Source organism: Mus pahari, chromosome 9, assembly GCF_900095145.1.
Source record: "Mus pahari chromosome 9, PAHARI_EIJ_v1.1, whole genome shotgun sequence".
NCBI lineage: Eukaryota > Metazoa > Chordata > Mammalia > Rodentia > Muridae > Mus > Mus pahari.
In genome coordinates this window covers 72,429,052-72,443,563 of record NC_034598.1, presented here as the reverse complement: position 1 = coordinate 72,443,563, position 14,512 = coordinate 72,429,052, and positions in this window count along the sequence as shown.

Here is a 14,512-nt window from a genome sequence, read left to right as displayed (position 1 = left end):
GCATCTTAAGAACTTGAAAGGAAGTATTGCTCTAAAGAGCTTTTATTTCATCCGTAAATCGTTTACGTGGAAGATCCACATTAATCTGAGCCCAAGACGCCGGATACAGCGGCGGCTGTTAACCGGTTTGCTGGAGGTAAACGGGCCGAGGTTGCCTCTAACCTAAAAGGCTGGCGTCTTGGCCGCAGCGCTCTCTCTTACAAGGCCCTGGCCTTCTCGTTTACTGTCGGACGCAGAGGAGTAAGGATGCAGTGGCATCTAACGGGAAAGGAAGGTTGAGCCAGAGTCTTTGAAAAGATTTGATTATACCAATACCAACCAATAACCACCACATTCTTGGTCCACACGAATCATTAGGACAAAATATATTACTATTATTATTATTATTATTATTATTATTATTATTATTATTATTATTGAAAATTCATAGAGACAAGTGGCCCTGAAACCCCTTTCTTAGTGGAGGTCAGAGGGACTCACGCAAAACAGCGTTGGGAGATGAATGCCATCAGAGTGTTTTAACAAAAGTTGTACTATATACAGGTTTCAAGAGCTGGGGCGGTGCCTTCGAAAAGGGTGTTGAGGAAGCTAGTGGCTCCGCGGACTGGGATTGGACTCACAGTTGCGGACCCAAAACCTTTGGTCCAGCTGAAGGGGGTGCTAGCGAAGGTAAAACGGCGCTTTAGAGATGAGAACCATTCTGCTTGGCCTTGTGCCCCACTTCAGCTTCTGAGGAGCCCGGGGCGTCTGGGGCGGGGGAGAAAATAAAAGAGTTCCTTGCCTTGGGCACACTCAAGAAGCCATTTGCAATAGATCAGCCAAGCTTGCAAATTTGGTGAAACTCCCCTACAAATTATGGACGAGGGAGGTCTCTGCCCACCGATCCTGACATAACCTTCCTCTCTCACCACAGAGGCCTTCCACAGCGGCTGCCCCTTTTCTCCGGGATACGTTGGCAATTACAGCAGAGCCTTAGACACTTCGGGTAACCCCGCCGCTGCGGGTGGCCTAGCTCTTTTCAGTCGGGTGTCTGTCCGCCAAGGTTTGGAAATTTCCACATTCTTCTTCGTCCTCGATCCACAGGTGAGACCCTCATTGACGTCCGACCTGGACACAGCTTGCGAGCAAAGATCCCAGGCACAATGTTCAGCAGAACTGTTGCTTAGCACTGCCCCAAAGGCGGGGCCGCCAGTGAAAAATGAAGATTCCATCCGACAGGACCTGAGAAGTGGTGTCAGGAGCAGCAGCCATGTTCACCCGGCCGTGGTTCACCACATTTCCTCCCCAAGAACAGACCCTTTGCTGAGCTCCCACCAATTGACACTGTTCTGCCTTTTAACGGGTTCTATTATATTTTTAATTGTTTTCTCCGGGGCCCTGAGATAGCACCAACAACAAGGAACTGACAAACCTCCAAGAGTGCGAGGTTAAAGAAAAGCAGGGACTGTCCTTAGTTCTAATGGAAGGGGAGTCAGGGCTCTAAGATGAGCATTCTCCGAAGTGCTAGGCGGAGCTTGCTCCACCTTCTCTGGGGTGGCCTGCAAGTGGGGAGGAAAAACCCAGGAAATGTGTGCTTGAAGTTTGCTTACAAAGAGAGATGCTGTATTCTTCTGGACCCTTTATCAGATTGTTCCTGGTGGAAGGTAGACTGAATTGAGTTAGCCACTCACTTCTTGTGACCTTGGTCATTTTGCAGGATCTCACCTCTCCCTTTTAAATCTATCTTACCTCTAAATTTTCTGAAAGTCTGCTTTGCCCTAATAAACGCGAGAAAGAGGAAAGAAACAAACAACGTTTGATGGGTCTTTCAAATATTCACAGAAGCAAGCACTCCTATGACTGATGAAGAACTATGAAGAGAATTCCCAGTTATAAACGTAGCTATGTCATAGAGCTTTGTCAGTCTCTGTTTATAAATATGCGTTTTAGGAGCCCCAAATTCCCTGAAAAACACTCGGTGTCTTTTAAATCAAAGACATATGATACAAGCTCTCCAGCATTTGTATACCAATAGACTAGGTCCAGGTCCAACTAGGGGAAAACTTCAGTGTAGTCAACTGCAGCTTCGGAAGCCTTTTCCACCCCATTACCCAAACCCACTTTTGACCTAAGTGGTTTCAGGGGTGGGGTCCAAGGTGTCACCCACCCACTTCAGATCCCGGAAACCTCCTGAAAATTCAAATCTATTACTTGGAACCCCCTTGCGTTTTGTGACATGTAACCACATGCGCCCATAACAGAGGCAACAGTTAATGGCAAACTCCCATAACGAATGCATAATCTGCAGGTTTTGGCAAGAAGCTGGGTCTTTGGTTGCCAAGAGTTGCATTAAATAGATTTTGAGGGGTTGAGATAGAGTTTATAGCAATGACACAGCCCTAGCCACTAGAGCATTAATATTAAATTTAAAATACTAATTAAGGCAATAATAATTAAATGGTTTCTGGAAGTCACAAAGAAGCGGAATCAACTGGGAGGTCATTGCACCTGGGCTGTGTTGGCCTGATGTTTTGGGACATAACACTGAACATAGACTGAAATACTTTGATAAGTACTCTCTATATATATGCACACCCAGCGTGCCACCCACTCGGTTTTTAAAATTGGCTTCTTCTTTTTTGCACCATCCTAACCCTTCCTGATTTTAAAGTAAGTGATCAACTGGGAAGGAAGAACCAGTTAATTAAGTATGAACTTAGCTGGCTTTGGTTTTGTCCTCTCCAGCCCCAGCCTCTTATTTCAAGCTCCCCACTTCACTTCCCAGCTCTGCACATACTCTGCACTTTCAAAACGTGTGATCTAAAGTCAGGATTCCCAGGATTCCCTTCCCTTCTTTTTAATTAACCCAATACCTCAAATAAGTCTCTGTGAAAACTTTTTCTTATCTGCTTTTTTTTTTTTTTCACATTTGAATTTTGTGGGTAGGGTATCCACAGAGGTTCAGGGACATTTCTTTTTTTTAAGCCTGAAAGCATTCCGGACATCTCAGGATTCCAGCCCTCTGGGATCCCTGGAAGTTTCATAGCCTTTGCAGGAGTCTCGGCACCTGCAGAGGACTTCAGGGTGGAAGGCCAAGAGATCTGGGGATGGTTAAGAGGACGATTTGGGCTAAGGCCTTGGCTGTTTGCTCCTCTGGTGATTAAGATGTGTCTGGTCGGCTAAAGCATCCCTCATCCCTCCGGTGGCATCCCTCTGCTTACAAACATGGAGAAGGGATTTCCTGGAGAAGGTTGCTCCCTTTTCATGCCACACCTAATATTGTTCCTGCAGCTGGCTGTCTTGCCTACAGACATGGGATGTGGGTGTTTTTGAAGTTTTGTTTAGTTTCCCTTTAAGGAATGAATAGCAAAATAAAATCATGAGCTAAAGCTATTTGAAAATTCTATTGAAATTATTATTTTACACTCCTCTTCAGGCGTACCTAATTAGAAGTTTAGGTGGGTGATTTACCAGAAAGGGCAATTTGACTCATTTCACTTAGAAAAAAATAAAAGGAGAGAAGAGGAGAGGAGAGGAGAGAGAGGGAGGGACAGAGCGAGAGAGAGAGAGAGAGAGAGAGAGAGAGAGAGAGAGAGAGAGAGAGAGAGAGAGAGATTTTACAGATTAGAACTGCTTTGAATGATTCTCTCCCTATGCAAATGTAATTTTAATTTTGAACATGAAAGATACTTCTACTTACATCAAAGCTGTAGAAAGGGCAACATGTGGCCCATTCTAGGTTTTTTTTTTTTTCTTAGCTCATAAAATGAAATATAATACTTATATGATAATAGTGGGCAGGTCAAGATAAGACTCCCAAATTTTACTTTTAGCACTTTCTTATTGTAGAGAGAGTTTGGGGCTTACAGGTAAAGCTTGGGGTTGAAGGACATGCATGCATGCTAAATCAGGCAAAGTATACCAAATGTAGAAAAGCAATGGTCTAGAGAGGGGAGGAGGAGCTGTTGAGAGAGAAACTCTCATGAAAAAGGACTAAAATAATTGAATGTCATGTATCATGGCAGAAAGCCAGGTGGCCTCTTGTTTATGTGTGCTCTGTAGCCTCCTTCCCTGGCTTCATCTGTAGTCTTCCTGCAGTTCTGCAGAGGAGTGATAGACATATATATTGCATCAAATCAGCTTGGTAGCTTACACACACACACACACACACACACACACACACACACACTCACACTACTGGGAGAGGAGAGAGAGAGAGAGAGAGAGAGAGAGAGAGAGAGAGAGAGAGAGAGAGAGAGAGATTTAAAATTTGTCTCAAGTTATAATAATCCCTGGAAAACTTGCCTACAGACCTACAGGCCTACAGACAAGTGTTGAGTTTGTCCTGTTTGAGGAGTCTTGAGTCTTACACAATAATGCTGTGAATGTTAAATGAATCTTGAAGTCTTTCAACTGTGCTGTTACAAAGCCCTCTGACATTATGAATTATGTGTATCTTGACATAATGGTAATATTACTTGGTATTTCAAAGAAACTCATGAGTTTTCAGAGCGATAGATTTGTTCATGAATTTCAGCTGGTTCCAGTAATAGTTTTTCAGAGTTGACTTTTCATCAAAAGAGAGGGAGTGGCATTGAGTTCAGTTCTCTGGTTCTACAGGATCCAAGTTAAATGTTAAAGATTCCAGTGATAATTTGACTTATTTAGCAACTGGTAATATTAAAGGCATTTGCTTCTATTGTGTTTTGTTATGATATATATATATATATATATATATATATATATATATATATATATTCAATAATAGTTTATTTTATTATATAAAATAATAGCTATGTTTGAGATAATAAAAACTCCATTTCTTTTTAAAATTGTGTTAGTTGTTCTAAAGTGTTCTGGATATAGAAGAATTTTGGGGTTTTCACATGACATTTATGCTTTTAAGTGGTAAAGAAATTCAACTGAACTCAATTCACCAATCCCAGTTGCACTATAAAAATTATTAATCATTTAAACCATACTTCCTAATATCATATTTGGTAAACAATTTGCTTACATTCAATTCAGTACATTTTGAGTTTACTTTCCTTAATGATTGTGGGGGGTATGTTTAAAGACAGACATGCTTATTTTCATGAAGCTATGGGTGAGTATCTGTAAGCATTTTAATCTCTCATGTGCAGACTTTTTAAAAAGAAATCACAGTATAGATTTTGAGGTCCGGTGACAGATGTTTCTCCTTTGCACTAGAATTAAACTACATTAAGTGTAAAGTCCATGGTCATTAAAACAAGTCCATCAGGGTAAGCCACATAGGTAAAGTCAAGGCAGGTTCAAAGAGAGAAAAACCTTCTGTCTGAATACCTCCCCTACCATGAGCCATTCCTCTGCCCTTTGACTCCACACAAGAAGACAAGGTTTGGAAGCTGAGATGGTAAATTTAGCACTGTTTGGTAGGCATGGCATTTACTGGAAATCTAACAACTTCTTAATCATGGTGTTTCCTGCTTCATAAACCTAAGGACAGGGACGACAAAGATGACAAGAGCACAGTTGTTACACCAGGATTTATTTCTAGAGGGAGAGTAAAAGGGGAGTGCACGAACTCTTTTTAGAAAATCAATAAAGAACTTGAGAAAAAAGAAGCTCAATAGGCATTCTTCTCTCTCCTCAAAATTGCCTTGCCTCTCACAGTAAGTGCATTTGGGTAAGTGATTTTTATCTTGCAGAGTTTTCTAAGTAGAGTTTGGTAAACAGAGATCTCCAGATCGGTAGGAGCTGGATGCTGGATACAGAGCTGCAAGGAGGGTCTCTCTCTGGGTGAACATGCATCCTGAGCCCAAGCCCTCAGCTGGTAGCTTGCCAGGTCTATCTGATTATAGTTCTTAGAGCTTGTTGCCTCATGGAGTTGGAGGTGGATTTACACCTGGTGCTCACCTGAGTGAGGCTCTGAGTGCCCCCCAGGATAGAATAACCTCCCTCAGGAAGTCTTGAGGTATTGGATGGAGGTATGTGGATGGAGGTATTGATCATCTTGGGTGGAGGCAAGGTTGCCAAAAGCAGTCTAGAGTCACTAGGCAATGTAGGCAACGTGAACTGCAACCAGAGAAGCGTCTTTGTATAAGCATGCATAAGGAGGGTCTCTTCTGAGCGAAAGGAGCAGAGTTTTGCTTCCAAATGGAAACTTGAAAGTGCCTCTTCTTGAACAAGAAAGAAGTTAGTGGTTAACCGATTTGCTCCTAGCATTGCATAAGCGGTGCTTCCCCGCCTTTAAAGTCAAACTCTTGGAAAAACAACATATTTTAAGCTTTCCATCCAAATATTGATGTTGGCAAACAGATAATCTAACCGTCCCTTGGCAAAGACAGTGCCGTTTTTGTTTCACAGATTAGGAATCAGAATTAATCCACATTCAGGAACTGCCGCAGACTTAGAAATGGCAAAAGGAGGGAGGCAGGCAGGTACATTTGACAGTAGCTCCTTAGCAGACTGGGTATTTGCTTGTGTGTTTACGGATGAGGTGAGTGGAACGATAAGTTCCCTAAATTCACATACCTTCACCGGATCAGACAGCGATCCAGTCTCAGCACTTCGGGAATCCAGGTTTTCTGCGAGTCTCCGAGTCTCCGTGCTGTTTCTGGCTTAATTGTGAAATGCAGGATCTCCTCCCCTTAGCTTCTAAGATTTTGCTCTTAAGTAAAAATTTCTTAACATCAGCAAAAATTTTCTGTCATTTTTCATTCAACAAAGCTGACACTTTACCTTTACCAAGGTGCTGTGGGTGGTGTCAAGTTTTCTACAAAAGAGGGGTGCCCCGATCGCCAGGGAAATGTGTCATCTTTCAAATTCCAGCACCACATGCTCACAAATGCACCCTTTTTTCAAGTCAAAAAAAAAAAAAAAAAAAAAAAAAAAAAAAAAAAAAAACCAAAACCAAATGGAGTCCTGCTTTATAGATGTCCTCTAAAANAAAAAAAAAAAAAAAAAAAAAAAAAAAAAGGAAATGGAGTCCTGCTTTATAGATGTCCTCTAAAACCACACAAACTTGAACGCAAAATTGTTTATAATGAGCAGTCCCAAGATTTACTGTTGCTCCTGTAACCACTAAGGTGAGAGTTTTTATAAGATACCAAAAAAAAAAAAAAAAATCCTTTAGACATTTTTCTTCTCATTTTCTTGCTTGGTTTTCACACTTGTGCAATAGCAAACCCATTATAATGAGGAGGATTTTAATTGTAAAAGGGACTGTTTGGAGAAAATAGCTTTAATGAAATTAGTTATAGGGGAACCTAACTCCAATATTGTGCGTTTCTGATTGAGGTTCTTGGAATTCTTTCTTTCACACTGTATTTGATTCATATGTGCTACTTTGGGGGAGAGAAGTATACAGCCCTTCTTTCTCTGTGTTAGGATTGGCTCAATAATTGAACTGAATTAAGCAAATCTATGTAACTCATTATTCTTTTTGAGTAAGAATGCCCTTTAATGCCCTTTAATCTCAAATTCTTTCTAATGTTAATAAATCTTGAATACTGTCTTAGCATTTTAAAAGAAATGCAAATCTTGGCAAAAAGAATTAAGGGAAGCAACTTTAAAGTACTTTTCATTTTAAAAATGAAATAAAGTAGGCTGTGTCTCCTTTAAGGTATGTAGGTTTCATTGTGTATCTAACCATTTAGATCACAGTTGAACCTAAGCCCATATAGGATGCAAGGGGATCTTTACAATTAATAATGCAACTTTTTAGCTCCAGAAGTAATAATGGAGCAACTAAAATCTCTTACTTTTCTGCAGCTTTGCTGTTGATGGGCGTTAAATTCATTGAAACTCAAAGGATACTCTTTTTAGATAGGTTGTTTGTTTGTTTGTTTGTAATATACTAGTTAAAATTAAAAAAAATTTCTTTGGAAGAGGAAGGATAACTGAATTCAATCAGTGGAGAGAAACACCAAGTTGTAAATTAATATTAAAAACATAAAGAAAAAAAAAGCTTGTGAGGTTCTGAACAAGGCAGATCCTAGGATACTTCAAATCTACCCTGTGACTTAGTTGCTAAGCCAAAATAAATTTCACTTACCCTACAGGAACAGAAATGAAATTGGTCACACAAGAAAGTTCAGCTCCATACTATAAATCATGCTATGTAGAAATCTTACACTAAAAGATACTTTGGAAAGTATTTTTGTAGACTAAAGTCAGGTTTTAAATTTTTCCTTTTTGTAGTGGCTGTGACTGAGCCAGAAGAAGAATTTAAAAGTCTATCCTAAGAATGGTTGAGAGAACTGAAGATTTTGACCCAAGAGAAGATATATGGATGGATGATTAAATGCTGGACAACTTTGGATCAGAAATAAACATTTTTGTGTTAAGAAAAAAAGTTTTTAACAATTAATGATCCCTGTGGTTATAATGGGATAGCTCTCATAGCTGTACACTATTGGAGATTTTATAGTGGTGCATATGGATTATATAAATGTCTTTAAAATCAGTGCTTCCAAATGATATTCTTAAACATTGAAGGATTGTCCTCATCTGTGAAATGGCTTTGCAAGAAAATCAGAATATCACTGTTTTCTAAATTAGGATCAACTTTTACTAAGAAGAAAAAAATGTGATTCTGCCACTAGTAATTTCAAAATATGTAACATTTGAATTTCCTATTGATGTTTGAATCTCTAATGATATACACGTTGGTCATAATAGACATTTATATCTATTTACCCATAGTGTCAAAATAGTAATAATTATGTGAAGGCTAGATTCAAATTCGCAGCATGTATATCCATATTTTACCACCTGTTTGCTGAGGATGATGGGAAAGTGATATCAATACTCTGGTTCTCTATCATTGCATGTAAAATGGGGACAATTTTCATCCCAGGGTAGAAAGTGAATATAAAGACAGCTAATATGCTTAGCGATGTAGGGCAGTGATAGGTCTTATTTTTTAATGTAATTTTCAAAATTAATGATGGAAAAATCACTCAATGAATTCTATGGATCAAGAGGATATAAGCTAATGGTGCTGTGAAATGAAAAATTGCTCACTGAAGAAGCAGTGTAATTCAACCATTAAAGAAAATGAAATTTGCCAGGCATGGCGATTAAAGACTTTAGTTCCAGCACTCAGGAGGCAGAAGCAGGTAGATCTCTGTCTGAGACCAGCCTAGTCAACAAAGTGTGTCCCAAGACAGCCAAGGCTGTTACACAGAGAAACCCTCTCTCAATAAACAAAACAACAACAAAAGAAATGTTTAATTAACTAGGTTTACTGCACATTTGTTACAGTTGTTTAGGTTAGTCTTCTCCTGGGACTCCTGACAGTGGAAGCAGGGGCTGTCATTTTACTCTGTTGCCTGCCTTTGGGACCCTCTCCTCCTACTGGATTGCCTTGTCTGGCTTTAATAGGAGAGGAGGTGCCTAGTTTTTTTGCAACTTGATAAGCCATGGCTGGTTGAGATCCATGTGTGGCCTGCCTTTTTCTGAAGAGAAGCAGAGGAGGAGTAGATTGGGATAGGGTGGGAGTAAGTAAAGGGGAGGAGCACAGAGGGGAGGAGGGAGGGAAACTGCTTGGGATGTAAAAATAAAAGAGAGGGAGGGTGGGATGTAGATCAAGAATCATACATAGGCAACACATTTCATAATATTGCTATGTCCAAGGTATGTGCACACACCATGCAGTTAGGCACTGAGATATGTGTACCGTGAAAATAAGTGTACTTGCCACCCCTGTTATTCAGTTAGGATATACACACGTAAGTAAGTGTTGCCTATAACACGCATTTTCCAAGACCTTTGTCACTCAAGGAACTAGGGTCCCACTCTTAGCTTTGTTCATTATCCCTATAACCAAACACAAATGCAGTTACCATACAAGAGCTCAGTTTCTACCACAAGCTTAACATCGGAAAAATTTTGAAAAGTACTATATTGAAATTTTTGGGCAAAATGTATTGCTTTAAGATGCTTCTCTGTACAAAGGGATCGCTCTCCTCTCCTGGAATGTATATGTTGGAGTAGTATAATCAGCAGGCAGCATTTGGAGATGGAGTCTTTGGAAGAAATCAAGGTGAGGTTAGGTCAAGAGGTAGAGTCTTGTGATGGGGTTATTACCCTTAAGAAGGGGTGAAGGTTGGGCAAAGTATTTTCCCGCTCTAGATAGAACACAGCATAAAAAAATGGCTTCCTTAAAACCATAAGCAAGACTCTGGCAGCACCTTGCACTGTGATGCTCAGAGCTCTAGCATCCACAACTATGAGAAGTAAAAATCTGCTGTTTCATCCCTTAGGTCTGTGGTACTGCCATGTAAGGTAAGTGCCTCCCAATGTTTGGAAATACTGTTAGGACACTCTCTCTTTCCCCCAGGCATCCTGGGTTTAGAAACAGCACAGGTTGCTTGAAAGACTCAAGGAAATCATACGTGGGGTAGCGTTCTTCACTCAGATTTAAGTACCAGCATATAGAAAGATCAACTCTTACCAGAGTTTTAAAAGTTAATAATGTTCTCTGTATATCACTGGGATTTTTGTCTTCCAAGGACAAGTAAAGGAACCATTCCGTTCTTTAAGTAGGGGCTTTGGTATAGGTAACCCTACAGATTTAATGTTGATCACATTAAATCTGTCTATCTATCTGTCTATCTGTCTATCTATCTATCTATCTATCTATCTATCTATCTATCTATCTATCTATCTATCTCTGCTTATCTCAAAACTATCCTAGTAGTTACTATTAATAATACCTCTTGGGAATATTATTATGGATGTGTTTTCAGAAACAATCACAAAACATATAAAGGCCACACTGTGATGGGACCAAAAGTTCTATGGCTCTCGTTGTGCTTTATTATCCCTTGTTAGTTACATCTCTCCATCAACACCCTTCCATCTCTCCACAGGCCCCCGAACTTCTTCCCCATCACCAGCTCCCTTGTTTCTGCTACTTTCTATTGCCTGTGTGTGGCAGATTTATTGGTCTTAAGATATTTTGTTTTGGATGCATTCTTTTGCCAAAAATGATTTAATGACATCAACTTACATCCTTCAGGGTGAAATAGAATATGGAAAAGCCCTTTCAATGACCATCCTCATTTGGAATTAATTCTTCTTGTCTCCAGTTTTAAACGTTCCTTTAATCTTAAAATGAAAATTCAAAAGAGTATTAAGTATAGATTGATACTACTTAAAAGTTAATATATGAGAAGAAAAGTTGTTTTTCTACTCAGTATAAAATATATCAAGATATAAACACTTGAGTAAAGATTAAGAATCAAACTGAAGAGTGGATGTTCTTTGCTTTGTATGCCTAGAGGTGAACCAGTATCATTTTCATTGAAAGAAGGAGTAAAAAGAATATGGGCATTCTAGTTAATTGTGCGACATACCCTTTGTGTCTCTGGTGATGAAGACAGTTCATTGGTTAATTCTGTGGCATAAAATGGTGCCTACAGAGTACTAGGCTACTGGGTTTATTTTCTATAAATATAGTTTTATTTGCCACTGTGAAAAAATTAGTTAACATTCTATTAGAAATATATACTTTGGGGGCAAGCAAGATGTCTCAGTGGGGAGGACCTTTTATTGTTTACCCCAAAGGCCAGAGTCTGATCCCAATCCCACATGGTAGAAGGAGAGAATTGACTCATTAGAGTATGGCATGTGTGAGCCACCCAGCCAGCCAGCCAGCCAGCCAGCCAGACATTCGAACACAAACATAAATAGATGTAAAATAATTTAAGATAAATATATTTTATAATTCCAAAGTATTATACAAGCTTTAAATGATGGGTAGTCAAGACAAGTATTCAGAGGTTGAATTTTACACTCACCTCAAGATAGATCTAAAGAAGCCAATATTTACATATCTTTTAAGCACATATTCCCATCAATCATGGAAAGACTTAGTAAATACGCTATTCAGGATTGATCTACTTTTGGTCTGCTTAATGAAACTTTGGGTGAAGTTTGGGAGATTAGTCTGGGAAACTTCACTGTGCCATGTTACTATTTATTGTTGACAGCATACAACCAAGAAACTGAGCCTGAGGCTTCTCATACAGTTTATTATTTGACCTCATAGAGGCCCGAAGCTCTGTATTGTATTGTTAACTTAATGGTAAGAAAAGAACCTTGGAGAGTTTGTCACTTGTGCAAGATGATTCATCAAAGTGAGGAATATAACATGGGTCAGCCAGATTATAAAAAACATGTTCTTTTTACTTTCTTCCATATGCTTCATACCAAAATATGTACTTAGCAGGGTAAGGCTGCTGGGCTGAGTTCTTACTTTGTTCTATGTATCATATTGAGTTATTCTAAACATTGGTTTCATTTTGAAGTTCATACAAAAAAAAATCCATGGTTAGACCAAATTTCAGTGATGCAGAGAGATGAGAAACAGACCCAGACTTACTATGTCTCCTTGTAATTTTCTGATGCTACATGAAGTTTGGTAGAGAAGTCTAGAATCCAGTAACTTTCAATAGAAACCTCAAATCCACTTCAAAGTTTAAAGTAATAAATTTGGCCTTTATGTATTTGATTTGGAATATGTTTAGTGACTTATTTATTAATAGTTATGCATTTATAAATGTGTAAATCTACAATTTCCTTTAATCAATACCTTTTATTATGTTGTAATATTAAGGGATAACATAGTTGGAGTTTTCCACTGTAAGACAAGTTCCTCTCTGCAAACCTTACCCACACATGCTGATCCTGCACATATACTCAGCTTATATAAGGGACTAGAGAATGTTAGTTATATAATATGGGGTTCTTAAAACCAATTGCTTGTGAGCAATGAGGTGTATATAAAAGACTAAAGAATATAAAAAGACTTTTATCAGTTTTTGGCATGTTTGCTGTAGCTGTCAGAAACTTTACATGCTCCTTCTATTGTATTTGTAATTCCCAGTGATGGACCAGAGTAGTTCTGATAAGATCTGAAAATGACCCCGATAGTCTCTCTAACAGAAATTATAGCAAATTCCTACTTCTCATTAATTCCAGTGGTGTACTCATTATGGACGAGACTTTTCATTTACTTACCTGGTTACATCTAGCAAATGAGGCAGGCTTTGTAAACGATTGATGGATTTGTAGTGTGCCTAACATCCGACTCTCAAATATACAGGTCTCTGAAGACACAACATAGCAATGCTGACACAGAGGACGACGACTCAGCAATTGTAAACATCAGTCAAAGAGAACAAGGGGTATTTTTTATGTTTTATGAATTAATTTGTTCCCCCCCCCCCAGTTTCACAGAAAAACTGAATGAGGGTGATACAAATGCCTGACAATCCCATTAAGGTTGAGGACAGATGACCGCCATGAATTCAAAGACACCTTGGGCACTTTGTGAGTACCAGATCATCCAGAGCTACATACCAAGAGCCTGGCGAACAAAATATGAAGGTTTCTAGGAAGAATCTGCTTATAATGCTTTAGCTAGTGCTTAGTCTGGAGAAAAAGGCAATGATGATATAGCAGACATGATCAAGCAGCCCACTAGTCCAGGCTGCTTCATGGGGACTTCCTCCCCGAACACTGACAGGACCTCATGCTTACCTCACACAGTTCTCTTTGACATCTACTAGAAAACCCTTGACACCTATTGTCCCTTGGCCTAATCAGCTGACAGGGACATGGGTTCTAAGAAAATCAAACAAAAATCTTCACTTCATGGTTTGGTTTAGGGAAAATCTTGGCTCCTTACAAATAGCTGGTCACATGTGTATTTAGGAGGGAGGGCAGAAGCTTGGCAAGAGGTGTCACACAAAGCTTTTATACCATTTATATGTACAGCTCATTTGTGAAGACAGTGGCGAAACTGCGGTGCACAGCTCATAATGAAGTGGGATGATGTGCAGTAGGCTAAAGATATTTATAACATATCTTACAACAATTTGTTTACTGTGTTCACAAAGGTGGGGTTGGTGGCCCAGACTCTGAGAAGGAACTCTTATTACAAGCCAGTGTATTTGACTTTCATATCAAAACATTTTGGAATCTCTAAATAACTCATCTAACACTTTCAACAGTTTTATTGTATAATGATTTAGTTAACCATTTCTACCCAACAAAACAAAACAAAATCAAAAGAAAAAACAAAACAAAACAAAACAAAACAAAACAAAACCAAAACAAAAAACCTGGTCAGTCTTCTTCACTAGCAAGAGGGTACAGAAAGGAAGAGAGGAATGGAATTCAGAAGGTGCTAAAAATAAGACAGCTTCCCAGAAAGACCGTCAGTTGGACACTTGAATAGTACCAATGTCTATGTCTGCTACTGTAAGTATAAAATTCATTGTCAGATACCTGATATGACAGGCTGATATATTTATCTTCTTGAATTCTAAGGCAATTATTTGCTTAAAATGCCTCAATGGCTAGCAAGATGGCTGGGCCTTTAAAGACACTTGTGCTCAGTGTTGACAAGATGAGTTCCACCCCAGATCCCACAAGGTGGCAGGAGAGAACTGACTCCTGAGAGTGGTCCCCTGGTGTCTACTACCCAGTCTCCCTCTCTCCCTCCCTCCCTCTCCCTCCCTCTCCCTCCCTCTCCCTC